This window comes from Mastigoproctus giganteus, chromosome 2 (genome assembly GCF_048544385.1).
Source record: "Mastigoproctus giganteus isolate SK-2022 chromosome 2, ASM4854438v1, whole genome shotgun sequence".
Taxonomy (NCBI): domain Eukaryota; kingdom Metazoa; phylum Arthropoda; class Arachnida; order Uropygi; family Thelyphonidae; genus Mastigoproctus; species Mastigoproctus giganteus.
The window spans coordinates 164,392,091-164,407,331 of NC_143576.1; positions in this window are offsets into that span (position 1 = coordinate 164,392,091).

The window sequence follows — 15,241 nt, forward strand, 5'->3', positions numbered from 1 at the left end:
TCTGTTTTAACGGATGTAAAGCTAATTTTATCTGTTTTTCGTTCCTCCTACCTTTTAATTTTTACAATCCTTACTGGATAATTCTTGTTTATTGAAACTGACGCTATTACCATTTCTCCCAACGGCAAGAATCCAAAAAGGAAAACTAACTTCAGAAGTCAAAAAAATATATTTTATTTTTGTAAGATTTTCAGATCTTACAAGCACATTTAGCAGAGCCTATTTTAGGAGGCGCCTGTGGCAAGTGCCTCCCTAGCGTCACCTAGCACCGCCCATGTAAAATAATAATAATAATAATAATAATAATATTAAACAATAATAACACTGTCTGTTGTTGCCGTGCACTTTAAGGTGTAGACCTACTAATTTGTGGTTCAGTCACTGATTGCGGGTTCGACTTGGGAGATTGCGGGTTCGATTCCGGGCCAGCCACTCTGACCGGAGTTTTTCGTGGTCTCCCCAGATGAATGAAAAACTATGAAAAGCGAGCCCACGATCTTCCATTCCCTCTAGGACCGGGTGTGAGATTGTTCATCCTGACCTAGCAAACCATTACAGTAGGCTACTATGAGTACTTAAGGGTTGGCCTTGGCACGACCGAAGCCCATCCTGTTGCAGGAAGAAAAGATAATAATACTAATAATAAGAATAAGAATGTGAAGAGGCTCCGCTTTCAATGTTTGCACCCTGTACCGCGACATATCCAGCCAGCCCTGTTGTCTGGATTCAAACTGAGGTGTCTTTTCACTCTGGTGTGGGGAGGAAGGTCATGATACCACCTGTGTTACGGTCTGCACGTGGTATCGTAACCTTCCTCTCCACACCGGGTGGAAAAGGCCCGGGTTCGAATCCCGTCAATGACGCGAGGAACTTTAATGGACTTTTTTCAGTCCGTGGCTGAATTAGTCGGTGTCCAGCTGTAGATAGCAAGGCTTTTCCCATGAGGACCCCAAATGTAACAAAATGTCTTTGGATGGTTTCCACAACCACAATTTGCCATTGTCAAAGACACAGAATACGAAAATCTTGTTACAAGCACATAATTCTTTAGTAGGACTGCATCAAAAAAAAAAAAAAAAATCGCGTGTGTGCCCTGTATACACGAAAGATGTTTTAAGAGTAAACATCTTTGACGACACTTACTAAATTTCGAACAGCTAGAACCGAAATCATGAACGATTCAATTTATGCTCACGCTCGCTACTTACTCAATTTTGAACATCCAATAAACACCTCCACTTTTGTAGTGATTGGGTGAGATAGAGATCTGTAATTTGATAAAGGAGTGATCTGAGATATAAGATGGCAAATGTGTGATGCTTCTGACCAGGGGGATGGTGTGTTTTGGGATGTAGTATCTGTCCAGTCGGGCTTGGTAAGGTAGTCTTTCAGATGCTGTATTTGCTGATCTCCAGGTGTAGGACTTTTCTTCTGGGTGCTGGTGTCTAAATACGTCGACCAGTTCATTGTTGTTTATCAAGGCCTGCAGGTTATTGATTAATGTTGTGCGGTGCTCAGTGCATCGTGCTCTGTCCATTTTTGGGTCAAGAGTGCAGTTGAAGTCGCCAGCAAGAATGATGTGTTCTTGTCTATAGTAGAGATGTGGCTTTGTATGAAGTTGGTTATTTGAATAGCAAGTCTGTCTTGCTGTGGCATGTAGATGTTAAAAAGGTGCAGGGTTTCCTTCTGGGGTGTATCCAGGTGGGCGTAAATTGCGTAGCCAGCGATCTCTGCTATCACATTGAGCTTGCAGGCGGACTTTTGATGAAGGCCGACACTCACTCCTGCCCCATAATGTTGTTGTGTTGGAGAATGATGAAATACATATGACCAATCTGTCCATTTCAAGGATGGCCTTGTGTCTGTTTTAATATTTGTTTCTTGTAGGAAGAGTAGGTCGGCATGATGTCGTTGGACCTGGTGAAGGATCAGCTTATTGCGCAATGCAGAGGAGCATCCTCTTGCATTAAGTGATAGCATGCTAAGAGTCAGCATTATCTGCAGGAATAAAGATAAGGGTTTTGCAAGTTTTGGGGCGGTTAACATCCTGATTGATGATATTGCTGTTCAAGCCCGTTAATCAAGTAGTACAGACGTTTGGATCTATTCACATCTGCTCTGTCTTTCTTTCCTTTTAGTTTGGAACGCAGACCCGTAAGTTGTGAGATTAGCTCGGGTATGTTAGAGGTGAACTTCAGAGCTGTCACCAGCTTCTGTGGGGATATGCGTACTTCCCGTAGAAAGGATCGTAGTTTCTCCACAGTTAAAGGACCTTTAGTGTAGGGAAACTCGTTTTCCTCGTCTTCTGAAGCACTTGAATCGTGAGAATCACAGTTGGTCTCTTCTTCAGTGCCCAGAAATTCGGGTTCTTCTTCATTTGGATCGTGAGTGGTTTGTAGCTGTTTATTTATTTCCATACTTGGTGGTATGATGGACTTATTTGAGATCTGACCGTTTATCGTCTGTGGTGTTCTGTATTTATTTTCGTCGCCCCTGTTGTTTTTGTTAGCGGTTTGCTCTTTTCCTGCCGCCGTGTGTGTTGTCTTCTGTTTTGTGGCTTTGGACGTGGTCTGCCTTGGGGGTTGATTCCGAGATAAAACTCTTGTTTCGGTTGGTCGGTCTCCTGAAGATATTGCGTCCTGGTCTTCTGTGGTCTTTGAATTTTCTTTTTCTGAAGAGTTTGTTGTGGGAAGCATCTCAGACTGTTTGACAGTTTCTTCAGCATCCCCATTATCTCCAACAGTCAGCTCGCTTTGTGCATCTGGCCTGACCCAGGTTGGTGCCGCCTGAATTTCGGTATTACTTTCAGAAGAGTTAGAGATATGCGGGCAGTTTTTCCTGATGTGACCCTCTTCGTGGCAGAAGAAACATTGTGAGGAAATGAAGGTATAGAAGGTGTAAATTATTCCGTTTAGATCGGTGTTGATGAGTTTTGGGATGTTTGCTGCGTCATTGTTGGCGAAGTGCATAAGTGCTTGCCTGCGGAAGCTTTTTATATGCGAATATTCCGGTTTCGTGGTTGCTGCAGAGAGTGTGCGTATTTTCCCGGTAACTGATCCGTATTTGGATAAAATCCCTCTTAGAAATTGATGAGGGATTTCAGGTGGGACGTTTGAAATTGTAACTTTCTTTGGTGCTAGGGCAATTGGCGCCGCTTCTAGGTGATGAAGACCGATGTCTATTCCATTTTGCAGGATAGTTTGCACCCATGAGGGGTGGCTGAAATACACCTGCACAGTTCCCGCTACACGGGATGCGTGGGTAATATTTTTCGGTGGTACTTTCTCCGCGATCGCTGTAAGGTACTGCTCTAGGGGAGTGTTTTCCTTGGTAGCGAAAATTACTGTTCCATTTTCCCGGGAAGTAATAGCGGTTGCTACATTTGTAAGAACGTTGTTCGACCGCATGTGTACTATTGTTGGTCGCGAGAGAGGGCTTTTGTTGTCGTCAAGCATAATCCGTTAGATGCGGTATTAGCATAAGTATTAACAGTTGCTGACCTTTTGGACCTTGAGGTATTCACCTGTTGTCGCAGGATGTGGCTTCCGATATCTTGGTCACTGCTGGTAGTAGCAGTAGGTTCCGTTGCTGTGGTTGTTTGACCTTCGCTGGCCATAGCTGGAGGCAGTAGATGGGATGGGTGGGGGGGCGGAATAAGCCGTTACTGGAATGTCAGCTTTCCATGGCTAAAGTTAAAAATTAAAAATCTAACCTAAGTCAAACTCCGCTAATTCTGGACACACAAATTTATTATTACTCGAAAGTTCTTCCGAAGAGGAATCGAAACATGTAAGTCTTGACTAGGGGTTCGCGCAGACAAACGTCAAAGGGACAAATGGGGCAGGAGCTCAAAGGCACGTGTCCGATCGGTGTATAGAGCACATACTGTTCTTGGGCTCACAGATATCCTGATTGTCAGCTCTGGATGTCTTCTTATTATTTTAGCCAAGATGCACAAAGGGCTTCTACTTACAAAACACTAATGAAAGTGAAAACACGTGACTAATAAGCAGGAGATCAACTCAGTTCGTATCGATGTGAATGTAAAGTACAGCGAGGCAGTCAAGCAACGGCAAGTCTCTTTTTAAGCCTTAACTTATAGTGCCTAATATATACTTAAGCAATATGGCTGTCATCACTAAGCAGAGATCCCCATGGCAACAAAATAAATATATAAATTACAGTATATATATTTATAACACACCAACACTGTAACCTTTTGAACACTATATATACAACTCTTCATACACTAAAGTCCTCACGTCGTCATAAAAGGGCGGCGCCCAAATTTTACTTTTCCCTCCTATTTTTCGCGTCCACGAAGTCTATTGGCTGGTTTATTTGGAGGAGACATTATGGCAGCTATTCCAAAACTAAAAATATTTATTATAGGCAAAGCCAAAGAACATCATTTCTTTTTTATGGCTGGCTATTGGCACTTTTAAATATTATCACCAAGTCCCCTGTGCCACCATCAGCCACCCTAGAGTACCAAAAGGTTAACAAACCCTTTGACACCCCTATAACAGAGGATCAAAGGCCACTCGCAAAAAATTAACTCTGACAGTGATGGAGCCAATAGTAATCAGCGGCCATTATTGGCAACGAATTAACGGTAGAAATTTTCGAATTTTGAATCAGTAAGCAGAGCGCTACCCCTTCACTGTCAGACCAGAAAAGGGCGCAATCGAACTCACCAAATTAAATTCTTCAGGGAGACATACTTTAGAACTGGGGGGATGGCTTAAAACACAAAATCATAGCTAAATCCTCAGAGACTAAAATATCACGTCATTACATAATTTTTTTTTTTTTTTTTTTTTTATTATTAAAACGTGAACAGTAGATACATTTTCAACAACAACTATTTACATTCTATGTACAAAGCAAAAAAGAAAGATAAAGAAAACTTTTTAGAAAGAAATACAAAGGTTTCAATATTTTAATTTCAGGAAATAAGAAAAAAAAAACAGTTTCTTGGGGTTGGGTCATTCTCGTGTTAAGCGTCACACGTTGAAGGTGATGGACTGTTCAGTGATGGTGAAGAGGTGACCGCCACTGTTCCATTCGCTGGTAAGATGATCCACAGTTTCTGGATTTTTGCTGTGGAATTCGAGTAGAAGTCTGCTCTGCAACTTCCTCCGTAGGCTCCACTTCAGATGTTGCACCGATGTGTCGACAAGAGGCACGTCGTCACTGCTTCTTGTGTGCTTCAAGTAGAAGTTGTAAATGACGGCCTTGGCCGCAATGAATAGGAAGTTGCAGGTGGTGTGTGCTGTCTGCTCAGAGTGAAGTAGGTACCAGTAGTCCTCCGGAGTGTGGGCGTGGTTGCAGGCAAAGTTTGCTGCATCCAAAGCGTATTTGACGAGTTTCTTGTTCACAGGGCATGCCAGGTATATGTGTTCCAGGGTACCTGGGGTGGCGCAGAAGAGGCAGTAGTTTGAGGAGCGTAACCCGAAGATTTGTAACTGGACTGGGGTGGGAAGGATGTTGTGCCACAGTCTCCACTGGATGTCTGCGTCCGATTTGGAACATTTCGTCCTGTACGGAAGGTTCCACTGAAAGTTTGATGGTGGCTTGTGGTGAGTGGAGAGGGGTGCAGGGACAGCTTGGCAGGTGGATGACTGGAAAATCGTGGTTGCATGGCGAGACATGATTAGCTGATAGACTTTTTTGTAAGGTGCAGGAGACAAAGGTACCGTGTCTTCTGGTGATGTGATGACGAAGGTTGGTGTAAGCGAGGATCCAGTGACATTTCCAGTCCCTTTAGTTGTAGTGATGTCTGGAAGAGCTTGTGTGATCGCTGATTTTAGATGTATGTGTTGCTGCTTTGCATTAATGATTTTAATGGGCAAATCTTCTGATCCTTTCCATTCAAGGCTTGGTGTCAGGAGGTCGCCTATAGTTCTTATTCCTGCCCAGTTCCACGTAAGGAAGAAGAGAATATCATCATTTGCAGGGTCTATTATTCTTTTATTGTAGAAGAGCGGTTCTGAAAGTATTCCGGGAAGGGATGTTCTGTCAAGATTATGGTGAAGGTTTAGCTTTTTCCAGCGGTATAGTGCGTCGTTATAAAACGGCGGTAGTTTGAGGGGTACTGGTGCCATGTCCATTCTCAATATTGTTGAAAGGGATAGTCCTCTAGTGGCTGTTGCTAGTAGTTTATCCATAGTGTTGGAATGTGCGTATTTTGTTTGCAGCGTCTTAAGAAGAAAGGTGATCCGGAATGCTGTGATTTTGTCGTCTAAAGAGACAAACCCTTGACCCCCGTGAGTAAGTGGTTGGCTAAGTTTGGAGCAGGACATCCAGTTGGTTTTGTTCCAAAGGAAGCTTCGGATAGATGCCTGGATTTGGTGGAGGAAGTCAGCAGGTGGAGTGAGAATTTTGAAGGTGTGCCAGAGAACGCTTGCCGCCATATGATTGACCACAAGCACTCTCCCTCTCAGCGAAGATGTGGCGCACACGCTTCTCCATCTTCCGAGTACTTTGTTGAAACGACTCAGCAATTCGGGCCAGTTCTTCTGGGAGAAAAGGAGGGTATTGCCGAGGTACACACCTAGGTATTTCTGTCCCTCGCTGGACCATGTGCCTTGGATGGGGGAGTCGGTTCTAGTTTTCCAGTTGCCAGCCCACAGGCCGCTGGTCTTACAGTGGTTGAATTTTGCGCCTGATGCTTGAGCATAAAGATCATGAGCCTTTTGAATGTCTTCAAATTCACTCTCGTGTCGTATTGCAATTGTGACGTCATCTGCGTATGCTGAGTAGGTTATATTTAGGTGGGGTTCTGGTAGCAGCGTTCGTCGGGATTGTATACTGGGGGCAATTTTATTAAGGAATGGTTCTATGGCAATTGCATAGAGTTGTCCAGAGAGTGGGCAGCCTTGTTTTATCCCTCTGGAATACGGAAAGTGGCAGGTGAGCTGGTTGTTGAGTTTCAGGCAGAATTTGGTTTCCTTATATAGCAGATGGATTGTTCCGATGATGTAAGGTCCATATCCAAAGGCTTTCAAGGTTTGAAATAGGTAGCTGTGGTCAACGCTGTCGAATGCCTTTTCCTGGTCAAGGCTAATTAGTGCTAGGAATTCTCTTTGGCTGTTTTCAGTGGAGAGGAGGTCTCGGATCAGATGTAGATTGTCTTGAATCGATCTTCCAGGTACAGAATATGTTTGTTGGTGATCGATGATATCAGGGAGAGTGGCTTGTAACCTATTGGCGATGGCTTTGGAAATGATTTTACAGTTCGTGTTCATTAAGGAAATCGGGCGCCAGTTTTGTAAATTGGCGCGATTTCCTTTCTTGGGAATCAGTCGAGCGACAGAGGTGGTGACCGAAGCTGGTAGTCCATGGAACTGAGCTTCTTCAAGCATTTCAAAGAGTAGCATTCCGAGTTGATCCCAAAACGTTTGGAAGAATTCAGAAGTCAGTCCGTCCAGACCTGGTGATTTATTTTTGGAAAGGGCTTTGCATGCTGCTGTTAGTTCTTGTAGGGTGATTTGTTTCTCCATGCTGCAATGGGCCGTATGGGAGATATTTTTAAGTCCTGAAAGGATTTCCTCCGTTGCCTTTGTAGAGGTTTCTTGAGAACTGTAAATTTCTCTTTAAAAAAAAAATTCTGATTTAGAACTGTGGATTTGATACCCTTACCATACAAACTCCCTTACCTACAAAATCTCTAAATTCAATTTAAACTAAAGTATTGAGAAAACATATATACGTATAATTATAACCCAGTTTAATGTAAAATATACTAATGGTAACAGGCAGTAGCTTTCGAGACTAACGAGTCTCTTTATCAACTGAAATTCAAAATACAAATACAACGGATAAGTGCAATGAGCTGAGTGAGGCACGTTATTCATGCGCTATTGTTGCACGGACATGCGCTGTTTTTACTCCACTGATCATCTAGCATTAAAACGGTTGGCTCTAGCATGGGGTATAGACGTATGCCTTTGTGGCGGTTTATTGCCTTTGGATTGTTTAATATGTTAAGTGACCTCTAGCCATAGGCGGTGGCGAAAGTGTCGTGAGTGGTCTATTATTTCAAAGTCACGTTTGGGATCAAGATCGTGGTTGGTGGCCCAAAAATGTTCCGCGACTGTGGACTGGTCAGTTTCGGCAAGCCGGATTGCTCTGTCATGTTCCGTAAGGCGGTCTTGGAGACGCCTAGATGTTTCTCCTATGTAGCAGCTGTCACAGTCTCTACAGGTGATGCGATATACTACATTGTTGTGTAGTATTACTTGCTTGGAGACAAGTGAGCGTAGGTTCCTGCAGGGTAACTGCAACCATTTGATGTTGTAATTTCTAAGAATCTTCGAGATCCGTCCTGACACGCCTGGATAATAGGGAATGTAGGCGGACGGTATACCGTCTTGATTCGGTGGTCTTGGGTGGGATGTGAGTTCTTGTGCCTGTAATAGGCACCTACTTAGCACATGGGATGGATAACCACATTTGGTTAGGTCCGCCTTCACACGGGAGATCTCGTTACGCCTAATTGTATCAGTGCTGGAATGGCTCCAAGCCCTGGAGAATAGGGTGCAGGCAGTGCTATTGAGATGACTTGATGCGTGGCCGGATCTGTAATTAGTGAATTGTCCGCACCACATAGGTTTGCGGTATACTGAAGTCTCTGGATATGGGCCTACGCGATGCACTAAGACATCCAGGAACGGGAGCGCATCGTTGACCTCTAACTCTATAGTAAACTTGATGAAATTAAATAGGGAGTTGAGGTATTCCAGTAGTGCTGTTTGTTTCAGAGCCACGTGGTATTACAGTAAAAATATCGTCAACATATCTACACCATGTTGTAATAGGTGTAGGTGGGTTCATATGTATCTGCTCCTCCACATCTTCCAATTATACGTATATTTGTTTTCTGAACCATGGACCCCAGTACACCAGGCCCATTCGTTACTAAAAAAACTTCGCCTGTTCATATGTACTCTCGCACTCACACCTCCCTCAAATTTGTCAGACAAAACCTTTCTTAACAAACCCATGCTATGCCTGAATTATTGCTGCAGTCTTGTCTAGATGATCCTACAATGCATCTTTAACCAGTGACTCCATTATTTTACCCGGAACAGAAGTTAAACTAACTGGTCTATAATTACTCGTATCAGCCTTCGATCCCCTTTGTGAATTGGGGATATATTTGCACAACTCCAGTCCGTGGGGACCTCCCCTGAGTCCAAGGATGCTCTCATAATTATGACTAAGGGTGTGCTTAGTTACTTTGCCCCCTCCTTTAATATAACTGGATAGATCCCATCCACCCCCAGGTGCCTTTCTTATGTTTAACTTGAACAATATTTCTCCTCCACTTTGCTCTCAGTTATTACTAAATCATTAAGCACCCTGCTACAATTTGATAATATTCTGGCATTTTCAGTCCTTAATAACTCCTCATGTGTGAATGTAGATGCAAAATACTCAATCAGTTTGTTTGCTATCGGATCATCAACAGTGGAACCATCGATATCTAGCGAACCAATCTGATTCATCCCCTTACTTTTCGAGTTTATACAGGGCGTCTCAAAAATACACGGCAATATTTTAGGAATGAGTTCCTCATATGTAGACAACAAAAATATTTTATATGAACATAGTTCCGGAAATCCTTGGTTCTCAAGTTATTAACCAGAATGTCTTATTTCCCGCAGGTAATTTCCTTCATCAAAAGGTACTGACAGAATCTCGTGGTTTTCCATTCCGATCATAGACTCAAATCAGGAGCAAGCGGATATGCACTTTATGTACGGTTTGGCGAATGGCAATGCTCTGGAGGCTTGTCGTTTGTACGACGAAAGGTTCCCAGAACGAAGATGTCAAGACAGGAAAACGTTTCAAGGTATCCATTGCCGCCTTTCTGAACATGGGACCTTTACATCTCGTGCTGCCGACAGAGGACGACTAAGATCTACGACTCCTGAAGTAGGCGAGGAGATTTTGGATGTTGTGCATGCCACTCCTGGAATCAGCACACGCAGAATAGCAATGTAACTGGCTGTTCAACGTTCAATTATTTGTAGAGTGTTGTGAGAACACCAACTGTATCCTTACCATCTGCAACGGGTACAGGCATTGTTACCTGCGCGAGTAATGTTCTGCCAGTGGTCCTTGCAGCAGTGTGGTACAACTCCTCACTTTCCTGCCTTAGTGATATTCACAGATGAAGCACAGTTCACCCGAGACGGAATCAAAAACGTTCACAATCAGCATGCATGGGCTGAGGAAAACCCACATGCAATTCTTCCATCACATCACCAACAACGGTTTAGCCTCAACATCTGGGCAGGTGTTTTTGGTGATATGGGCCCCCATATACTTCCAAACAAACTCACAGGGCAGGCGTACACAAACTTTCTGGAAAACAACGTGCTTTTTTGGACGACACGCCACTGATCATTCTTCAACAAGCACTCTTCATGGACGATGGCGCTCCCGCACATTTCAGCCATTTAGCCAGCAATTACCTGAATCGAAGATTTCCTGATCGTTGGACAGGTAGAGGTGGGCCAACTTCCTGGCCTCCACGCTCAGCTGATTTAAACCCACTAGATTTCTTCTTGTGGGGCCATTTAAAGTCATTGATGTATTCCACTCCAGTAGCTGATTTGGAAACTCCGTAAACGAACTGTGACAGGTTGTGAGACGATACGAAACATGCCAGGAATTTGGCATAGTCTTCGCGAGTCCATGGGACGTCGATGTGCGGCCTGTATTCAGGCAGAAGGTGGACATTCTGAACAATTACTATAAGGTGATGTGAACAGTTAAGTGTCATAGACAGAATTTCAAAACTCGGAACCAAGCATTTCCGCAACTATGTTGATATAAAATATTTTTATTGTCTACATATGAGGAACTCATTCCTGAAGTTATGCCGTGTATTTTTGAGACACCCTGTATAAGTATAGGAATCCTTGCTGTTTTTCTTAGCATCCTTTTCCAAAGATTTCGCGTAATCTGCCTTTGCCTGCCTAACCTTCTTTGTGACTTGATTACAGACTAGCTTATATCTGCCATAGGCTTCTGTGTTGCGTGATAATTAATATGCATCCCGTACATTTTTCTTATCTGCCACGAGTCTCATTAGTTCATTTGACAACCATTTATGCCTAAACGTGAACAATATTTCTTATTAGGTATGAAACTTTTAGTAGCTTCCACGATTGATTCCTTGAATGCTTCCCACTTAGAATTTGCTGTTGGTAACATCATCAGTTGACACTACTGTACATCAGTTGACACTACTTTAGACGGGGAATATATTTTGTAAAAAGGATAGGTGGAACAGGACCAGGGTATGTCTGCCAGGGGCAAAGGTTGATGACGTTGTAGAGCGGATATCATCTTTCAAGGGCACAAAAGGTGATATAGTTGTACACGTTGGCACTAATGATATTAAGAGTAGGAGACCGGCGGAATTACTCAACAAGTACAGGTCACTGTTGAAAAAAAGCCGTGAAATAGGGTTGAATTTGAAAGTGTCTGCAATTCTGCCCAGACACGATAGGAGGGGGTATATGATGAGAGCCTTGTCGATCAATTCGGCCCTGGAAAGATTGTGCAAGGCTCAAGGGGTAGAATTTTTTTCAGCCTGGACTGTACTTGTTAACAGGAGAGATTGCTTCTACAGGGATGGGATACACTTAAATAGAAAGGGTGCAAGAATATTTGCTGATGCTATCGAGGCAGTGTTAGGTGGGTCGGAAAACTGCTAGTTTGGGGGGGGTACAAAGACTAATAGTTTAACAGTAACCGCAGGCAGAGGTGAAGGTGATTCTTGCACAACTTCTATTAGAATAAGAAGCGACCTGGAGCGAGGGGTGTTGGGGGTTTCAGGGACGGATGTCAGTCATCGTGAAACAGGTGGGTATATGGGATGTGTTAGAGTGGCTGGGAATAGGAATAGGTGCGTGTATACTTGCATGTATACCAATGCTAGAAGTATAGTAAATAAATTTGATGAATTTGAAGTGTTGGTCAAGACATCAAAGGCAGATATTGTTGGGATAGCAGAGACGTGGTGTCACAAAGATATAAGGAATGCAGAACTGGAATTTGGGGAGTACAATGTGTACAGAAAGGATAGACAGGACAGAAAGGGAGGGGGTGTTATGCTGTTAATTAAGAAAAACATAAAATCAAAGGAAGTGCACCCAGTTAATATAGATGAACAGTGCTCTGTTGAGTCAGTTTGGTGTGAGATAAGCACTGCGAAAGGAAAAATAAGAGTAGGAGTGTGTTATAGGCCTAATGACTTGAATGAGTACAATGAACAATTGTACAGAGAAATAGAGTGGGCTAGTAAATCAGAATGTCTTATAATGGGGGATTTTAACTTCCCAGATATTGACTGGAACTTGTGGGTTGGTCACTCACACTCTAGTCAGACTTTTGTGGAGTTATTGGATGATTGTTTTCTGCAGCAGCATGTTCGAGAGGCAACCAGAGAAAGTAACACTCTTGATCTGGTTATAAGCAGTGATCATTCGTGTATTAAGAATTCGCAGATAAAGGAACCACTAGGTGGCAGTGATCACAGTGTGCTGAAGTGGGATTTACTCAAAGAGGTAACTACCGTCAGGAGTAAAGGAAAGGGTTTTTGCTTCCGTAAAGGGGAGTACAGTGGTCTCAGACAGTTTTTAAATTCTGTACAGTGGGATCAACTGACGATGTTACAAACAGTAAATTCTAAGTGGGAAGCATTCAAAGAATTAATCGTGGAAGCTACTAGACTTTATATACCGATTAAGAAATATCGTTCAAGGTTTAGGCCTAAATGGTTATCAAATGAACTAATGAGACTCGTGACAGAGAAGAAAAATGCATGGGATGCATATAAATTATCAGGTGACGCAGAAGCCTGTGGCAGATATAAGCTAGTCTGCAATCAGGTCACAAAGGAGGTTCGGCAGGCGAAGGCGGATTACGAGAAATCTTTGGCAAAAGATGCTAAGAAAAACAGCAAGGATTCCTTTACTTATATAAACTCTAAAAGGAAGGGGATGAATATGATTGGTCCACTTGACATCGATGGTTCGACTGTTGATGATCCTGCTCAGATAGCAAACAAACTGAATGAGTATTTTGCATCTACATTCACACGTGAGGAATTATTACAATTTGAAAATGGAAGAAGGTTATCAAATTGTAGCAGTGTGCTTAATGATTTTGTAATAACTGAGAGCAAAGTGGAGGAGAAATTGTTGAAGTTAAACATAAGAAAGGCACCTGGGGTGGATGGGATCTATCCAGTTATTTTAAAGGAGGCGGCAAAACAACTAAGCAAACCCTTAGCCATAATTATGAGAGCATCCTTGGACTCAGGGGAGGTTCCCACGGACTGGAGATGTGCAAATGTGGGCCCAATTCACAAAGGTGGATCGAAGGGTGACACAAGTAATTACAGACCAGTTAGTTTAACTTCTGTTCCGGGTAAAATAATGGAGTCGCTGGTTAAAGATGCATTGCAGGATCATCTAGACAAGACTGCAGCAATAATTCAAACACAGCATGGGTTTGTTAAGGGAAAGTCTTGTCTGACAAATTTGATTGGTTATTATGATGTGGTCACAAAGGAACTGGATGCAAAAAATAATTTTGATATCATATACTTGGATTTCAGGAAAGCTTTTGACACTGTTGCGCATGGAAGACTACTGTACAAATTGGAGCAGAATGGTATTAAGGGTAAGTTGCTACAATGGAGCAAAGGATGGTTAAGTGGGAGAAGACAGAGGGTGGTAATTAATGGGTGCTGCTCTTCGTGGACTAATGTTATTAGTGGAGTCCCACAGGGTTCGGTGTTGGGTCCTCTGTTGTTTTGTGTATTTATCAATGATATTGATGAAGGTATATCAGGCTTAATGTCGAAGTTTGCAGATGACACAAAGGTTGGCAGGGTTGTTAATGACAGTGTGCTACTGCAACAGGATCTAGATAATTTGGGCAGATGGGCTAAGAAGTGGCAACTGAAGTTCAACCTTGACAAATGCAAAGTACTGCATATGGGTAGAAGTAACCCCAGAGAAACGTACCAACTGTGTGGTACTACACTTAAGGTGGTAGAAAATGAAAAAGACCTGGGAGTAATTGTGCAGTCAGATATGAAGTTTTCTGACAGTGCAGACAGGCTGCTAGGGCGGGTAATGGGGTTTTGTCAATGATATATAGGAATTTTGCTAGCAGGGAAAAGGAGGTGATTGTCCCTCTGTGTAAGGCAATGGTCAGGCCACGCCTTGAGTACTGCGTACAGGTCTGGAGGCCTCATTTTAGGAAGGATGTAGAGTTGCTTGAGCGTGTACAGAGAAGAGCAACACGATTGGTGAGGGGAATGAAGGGATTCTCTTACCAAGAGAGGCTTAAGTTCTGCAAATTGCAGTGGCTGGAGACTAGGCACTTGCGCGGTGATCTGATTGAGGTCTATAAAGCCTTGAATGGGTTGGGCACGCTAAATTCTGATGGGATCCTTCCACTTGTTCAGATTACCAACCTACGGGGACATAAGTTCAAATTAAGAAAGGACAGATGTAGAATAGATGTGCGGAAATTTGCCTTTAGCCAGCGGGTGGTTAATTGCTGGAACAAACTTCCATCTGTCGTTGTAGAAGTTGATAGGTTAAATAAATTTAAGGAGGAACTGGACAGGCATTTGGAGGGAATGGTGTGATTTTTTTTTTTTTTTTTGGCTGATGCTGCATAAGCTCCTACACTTGCTTTCTTGCATCATGTGCCACTACTACTACTACTACTACTACTACTACTACTACAGAATTGAAAAACTGTTGGAGACCATCGTAGTCACCTTTATGGAAGCAAAAACCCTTTCCTTTACCCCTGATGGTAATTATATCTTTAAGTAAATCCCACGTCAGTATACTGTGATCACTGCCACCTAGTGGTTCCTTTATCTGTAAATTCTTAATACACGAATGATCACTGCTGATAACCAGATCAACAGTATTACCCTCTCTGGTTGTTTTCGAACGTGCTGCTGCAGAACACAATCATCCAATAAATCCACAAAAGTCTTACTAGTGTGCGACCCACAATGGACATGCTCACAGCTGGCATAAATCAGCTGGATGCGGAAAAACGTTTATGATTCGGGGCACACCACTTAGTTGTCTTTGGGATAACTATTGTTAACTGTATCAGAAACCTTTTGGTAACCAGAGAAATGCATATCTTGAGGGCAGTGATCTTGGACGCTCAGAGCTGGTAG